This window comes from Protopterus annectens, chromosome 1.part1 (assembly GCF_019279795.1).
Source record: "Protopterus annectens isolate FY-2018-M chromosome 1.part1, PAN1.0, whole genome shotgun sequence".
Lineage (NCBI taxonomy): Eukaryota > Metazoa > Chordata > Ceratodontiformes > Protopteridae > Protopterus > Protopterus annectens.
This window is the reverse complement of record NC_056726.1, coordinates 1,483,185,187-1,483,192,226: the sequence shown is the minus strand read 5'-3', so window position 1 is coordinate 1,483,192,226 and position 7,040 is coordinate 1,483,185,187.

Sequence of the window (7,040 nt, the reverse complement as noted above, 5' to 3'; positions counted from 1 at the left end):
GTTATGGCAAGGCTTGCATAGTCCCTAGGGCCGATAGCCTAGTACCAACCTATGAACCTATGAATCAGAATTTGCAGACACAGCACAGTGACCATAAATGTGCAGACACAGTACAGTGACCATTATCAGAATGTGCAGAGACAACACAGTGACCATTATCACAATGTGCAGAAACAGCACAGTGACCATTATCAGAATGTGCAGACACAGCACAGTGACCATTATCTGAATGTGCAGAGACAGCACAGGGACCATTATCAGAATTTGCAGACACAGCACAGTGATCATAAATGTGCAGACACAGTGTAGTGACCATTATCAGAATGTGCAGAGACAGCACAGTGGCCATTATCAGAATGTGCAGACATAGCACAGTGATCATTATCCAAATGTTTGTGCAGCTGTTGTATACTTGTCTCAACATACATACACATTGAAACATCAGTAATCGTCTGATATAGTGGTTTTATAGAACTTAGTTGGCAGGTAGTACAGTGAACTGATAGGAGTGAGACTGTTAAAATATTCTTGCCTCATTTATTTGTCAGTAAAATAATGAAGTCTCATTTTTGGAAAGCTAATGAATGGATCAGCCTTGCTTACTTCTAAAATAAATTGCCTAAACAGTCCCTAAATCATAGGTTCATAGGAGATTACTAGGCTAACTTCTTAACAGCTCTTACAAGCCTAGCCACCATAAACCAATTTTACCAAATATATGCTCCCTAGGGAAAGAAGATGGCATGGATCTGTGCCTATGCATTGAGCATCTTACAGATTTCCCCTGTCCATATTGGACATAGGCACTACCCCAGGTTTGAATTTGTGATTCCCCATCCACTGATCCAAACTGAGTTTAAAGAGGGCCAGGGAAGGGTTCTGCTTAATATGCATAGGAAGCCTGTTTCAAAGAAGAAGCAACCTCTGAGACACATATCTGCTCTCCAGCATGTTTTGTTTGAGTCGCTAAGTTTAGATCCTTAGATCGGGTAACCCTCATGCTGTTTGACTTGTGATGTGTAGCAGCTCCATCAGGGCTGGATTTTTGAGTGCCTTGTAGGTCAAGCATAGGACACCCTTTTTAAAAAAAATAACAGCCCAGAACTAGCAGTCCCTCAGCATCCTGGAATTGTTCTACTCGCCACTCATATTATACTTGCAAAACAAAAACCATGAACATCCTGCTGCATCTTGTCGCACTCAGAAAACCCTCAAGCTAAACAACACATATTATCATATTATACCTGCAAAACAAAAACCATGAACGTCCTGCTACATCTTGTCCCAGTCTGAAAACTTTCAAGCTAAACAACACATATTATACCGCTAAAACAAAAATCGTGAACATCCTAAGAATAGCAGCGTGTCTCAAGGAAACAAATGATGTACTTACTCTGCAAATGTAGACTCATGTATATTTACATAGGTACTCACTTATTCATGTCTGCTGCTACTTTAAACAGTAGGGAATATTAGTGTGTCGCAGACAATTAAATGTGTACTTCACCTCTGTGAATGTGCATACATATACAGCTTTGTTGTATGGTATAGTGGACCCACTTCCCAGTGTTTAAATAATGTTACTGTTTTAACTGCTCATGCCCTGAGTTAGTCATTTATATAGTTTATGAAAGATATATTCACATATACAGTGGTCTAATGTGTAAGTCTGCTTGTTGGTATTGTCATTTGCTAACGCTGAACTCGTATACATTGACCTGTTACTCGGTTTTTTAACTAAGTTCTGCACATTCACATATCTCCCTTTTGTATTAACTGGCCTGAAGTCCCTCCTAAGCTTTATATTGCTGCTCTCCTTTTCTTTCTAATTGCTTTTCCCTATCTCATAATCTTCTTTTTCAGACATATTATACCTACAAAACAAAAAACGTGAATGTCCTGCTACATCTTGTCCCAGTTGGAAATCTCTCAAGCAAAAAACATATGTTTTACTTCCATTAAGCTGTGGCTGGCCAACGCAATGTTAGATTTATAAATCAGATTAAACAGAGATGGCATGCACATCCAACTAGGTCACTAACGGAAGGTACCTCCCTGGCCTATCTATAAAAAAAGAGTCCTTAATTCTTTAAGTTTTTTTCTCCAGTACTCTGATTCTTGGTGAACATAGTGTTCATTAGCTGCTGGCTGATACAGAATACAGGGTATGGATATCATTAGTGTATTGATAGTGACCTGGTGCATACTGTGAATACAAATTTTTTTTGTTTCACCTCCTTTCTGGGGTTTCTGCCCATTCAGACCCATTTTGCTCCCCTACCCTACCCCCATTTCCCACCCACCCCCAGTATTCATAGATTCATTTACACCCAACCACTCTGACCACTTAAGATTCCCCAATCACCACCCTTGATACATAATCATCAATACACTACTCTGTCAGTACCTCCCTCCTCAGTATTCCCGTACATTACTTCTCCCGCAACACATACCACCATACAGCTACTAGCTAAACATGCCTTATTTATATTTAAATCTCATTCCTTACTTGGAACTCCAACTAAACTAACCAGGATCTCACCACCTAGCCTAACCCACACAAATTACTTATAGCTGTCACCAGTCCAAATTCAACAATGTTGCTCTTTTATGCTTTTCTCCCTGGCCTCTAATTTAACATCCTATCATCATCACCTGCTTACTATCTACTCCTCCTCTGCCATCTCATGTCCCCTACCACTCCATACTGAAGTCATACACTTTGACATAGCGCCAAATCTCTTTAACTCCACCAAAGTGGCTTTTTTCACATATAGATATGTGCACCAATTTACTCCACTCCAATTTCTCTGCAAATATACCAAACTAGCACCCAAGCACTCAAATACATCACTACATTCAAGATCAAGCCTCAAACTTAGTGGTGATTTCCACCCAAACCCAGGCCCCAAAATTAATCAGCAAGGACCAAACATACCACCCCTTCCATATGTTCATATTACTACCAAACTTACCCATAAACTCCCAATGGCTATGCCCTTGCTCTAATCCAGATTAACAGCAAATTTATAATCATCAATATAATCATCAATTGATAACTCAAGTTAAGTCTGTACCTCTTTTAAACAATATGTATGACCTACTTGTTTACTTTATTCTGCCTATGAATGTATTAATAATTACTGATCTGCTTTATTTTGCCTATGAATGTATTAATAATTTACTGATCTGCTGATATTTTGTCTAGTAACTCAACAAATGAAAAATAAAAATAAATAAAATAAATAAATAAAAATAAAAAATCAGACCTTCACTTCTAAACATAAATCTCAGGAGCCTAGCCAATAAAATACATGAATTACATACATCTCTCTTACTCTATTCCCCTGATATATCAGTTTTAACTGAAACCTGGCTAAAACCTGAAATAAGCAGCAATGAAATCTTAACCCAAGTCTACAACATCCACAGCCTAGATAGATTAAATAAACGAGGTGGAGACATAGCTATTGTTTATAAAAACACACTCAAACTTGAATGCCTAGAACCAAACCCTCCAAAACTCAATAATGCTGAACTACTATTCAGTCAACTCAAAATAAATCCGAACAAGTACATAACTATTATAGCAATTTATATCCCTCCCAGAAACAACCCCACCATAACTGAAGACTTCCTCCACTGATCATCCTTAACCTGTCATCAGGAAGCCATAATAATGGGGACTTTAACATAGAATGGCTAACTTGTACCTCAGCTAACCCCACAAACTTCATTAACTGCTATGGATTCTCTCAGTTAATACAATCCCTAACTAGAATTGACAAAAACATCAACATATAGTCAATACTACACTGGATTTTAACCAATAAACCCTCACTTGCCTGCCAGCCAGGTTGCTTCCCAGATAGCATTAGTGAGCACCTACCAACTTACCTGCTCAAATACCATCTAAGCTCCTCCAAAAATAGTATGTATAGACAAACGTGCAGCAGAAAAACATTTTCACCTCAAACATTTATATCCACCATCCAGCCTTGTAACTTCACCTCACTAACACTACTTCCCATAGATGCTGCCATATTGTACTCTAATAATATCTTCCTGGACATATTTAATAGCCAAGCACCACCAAGAACCATTAGAGTAAAGGCAAAATGTACTCCCTGGCTAACAGAAGAAACCAAGCAGTTACTTAAAACCAGAGACAAAGGTTTGGTACAATATCAGTCCAGCAAAAATCAAGCCACCCAAGGTTATTATCAGCAGCTAAGAAATAAAGCCAAGAGGCAGGTCAAGAGTGACAAAAAAATCCTATTACACTGCAACCCAACAAAAGTACCAAAACAATCCAAAACAATTCTGGGTCCTATTAAACAATTACTACAACCCGGTCAATCCCTGACCCCAACACCTACCATTACAAATACTATGGACAGTATAACTACTCAACTTAATTCATATTTTACTAACTCCTTATTATCTCTGACCAAAAATAACAGTAATGTTCCTCTAACCTTAACCAAAGGTTCCAAGCAAACAACCAAAGCCTTCTCCTTCCAGCTCGTACAAATCAGCACCATAAAAAATTGCTCAACAAACTTAAACCCACATCCCTCACTGCTGATAATTTACCTTCAGAATAACTCAAATTAGCTGCAGATGCTATCGCTTATCCAGTCTTTATTTTAATCAATTGCTCCATACTAGAAGAGCATGTTCCCAAAATCTGGAAAATATCTTATATCATTCCACTACATAAAGGTGAGACCTCTACAGACCTTTCTCAGTACATGCCAACTGCAATTTTATCCCCACTGTCTAAATGTTGTACAAATGTATCCATTCCCAGCTCACAAATTACTTACTATCCACTAATCTTCCAGCCTATTCCCAACATGGCTTCCAACTGAACCATAGTACCACAACAGCCCTTTTAAGTTTCACAAACACAATTAACCAATTCAGGAATAATGGTCAATTAGTTTCCTCCATCTTTCTAGACATGTCCAAAGCATTTGACACAGTATCCAATCAAGAACTCCTCAATGAACTCTTAACTCTAAAACTAAGCCATTCTGCCCTTGCATCATTCCACAACTTCCTATCTGACCGACAACAAACTGTCAAATGGCAACAGGATTACTCTTCTCTGCTACCTGTCACATTAGGTGTTCTATAGGCCTCAATTTTAGGTCCACTCTTACTTAACATCTTCACCAATAAGCTCCATACTGGCACCCTCCTCACCACAATCATACAATACACTGGTGACTCCACACTCATCTGTGCAGCACCCTCACTCTCTCAACTCCAAAATACAACCAAGGAATCCTTCCCAGCTGTAGAATCTTGTCTCTCTGACTCTCAATTAATTCTCAGTCCCAATAAAACTAAACTAATGCCCTTTTCAAATAACAGAACCTCAGTCCCGTTGTCCTCCTTTCTAATATACTCATCCAATAACACCAAGCTAGAGCCTGTATCCCATACTAACATACTCAGTGTTACAATTTTTAATAACATGAAATTTGACAAACATCTGAAAGATTCACATAAAACTAGGATCTCTATACAGAATCAAACCCTACCTCACTGATTCCACAAGACAATCTATTTCCAGGACTCATCTACTCTCTACCTTACTCTCCCTCTCCTATGTTCACCAGCTTAAAGAAGAAAGACCTAGTAAAACTTGACACCTGTTACAGGTCCCTTCACTGCACTGCTCTATGCCAATTAAACTGGCTGGAGTTGCCCAGTCCCCTAACATTCACCCAATTTATAATGGCCCACAACATAGTATGCCACCAGACAAGTGTACAGCACTCCATAACCTACTTCAACATCAGTCTAATAAAAGACACCTGAGATCTTCTGACAAATTTCTACTACAAGTCACAAAAGCTAATAGCTCTGGAGATTCTCTCTATTCCAATTGGATCTCCAGGACTTGGAACTCGACTCTCCAGCACATCCTAAGCACTGCTAATTCCTCACAGTTCAAAATACTTCTCAAGTCTCACCTAACTCTTGGCTTTGTTGTTGCCTATCACCAGGCTGATTATCACCTCTCTTACACTGCACACTTCACACGTACACCTTCATTACCTCCTCCATAGATGTTTTGCTCTGCCTGATGTAATCCTAACTCATCTCACTATTACTTCCTTCATAGCTCTATCCTATATTCTCTCTCATGACTCTCTACCTCCTCCTCTTACACCCATCCTTTTTTCCTCCTTGGATCCATGCCACAGATAATTAACTATCTTAACTCCTTACAATACTTAAGACCGTGTTCATTGTTACACAATAGACTGATATGTCTACCTAATCACACTACAGAGTAAGCAGATCCAGTATTATCCATTATATTCGAATCCTTTGACATTAATATGTATTTTAAGTGTTTTGTGTATATTATGCATTCATTTGTACTTTCAAACTCAATTGCTGTATTTTATTCTAGACATGATATGTTTTGTCTTGTTTGTATCTATTGGAGCTTTTCTCCCCGGGCCTCTGCTGAAAATGGGCATTTCCCAGTCAGACTAACCCAGTAAACAAATGTCAAATAAATAAATAAATAATTGGTAGGAGAATGAATAAACAGATGGGGCTTTTAGTCTATCCACATAGGGCATGTTGTTTTTTTTTTTTTTGTGAGGAACCGTTGAGGTCAGTCCAGCTGCTGTAAGTGCCTAGTCAAGTACATGTCAACTGGTGCATTGTACTTGATTATTGGCCTAATGAGAGCTGAGTACAGTGGGACTATAATTTCCTTGAATCTGGATGCCATACCTTTACTTGTAAGCTGTGCCACACAGAGGGACTTCCTCACCATTGAGGACACATGGTGGTCAAAGTTCAGGCTACTACAGTATGTATCTGTGTACCTAAATCTCTCACCTCTGAATCTACTCTTAGGGGTGTGCTACTGATGTTGTAATTTGCAGGGGTATGTGACTTCCCAAATGGTATGACAATACATTTGTCACATTTAGTTTTAGGCCATGGTTCTGGCAACAATCATTTGTCTGATTTAGACCCTCCTGTAGGCTATCTACATCACCAGA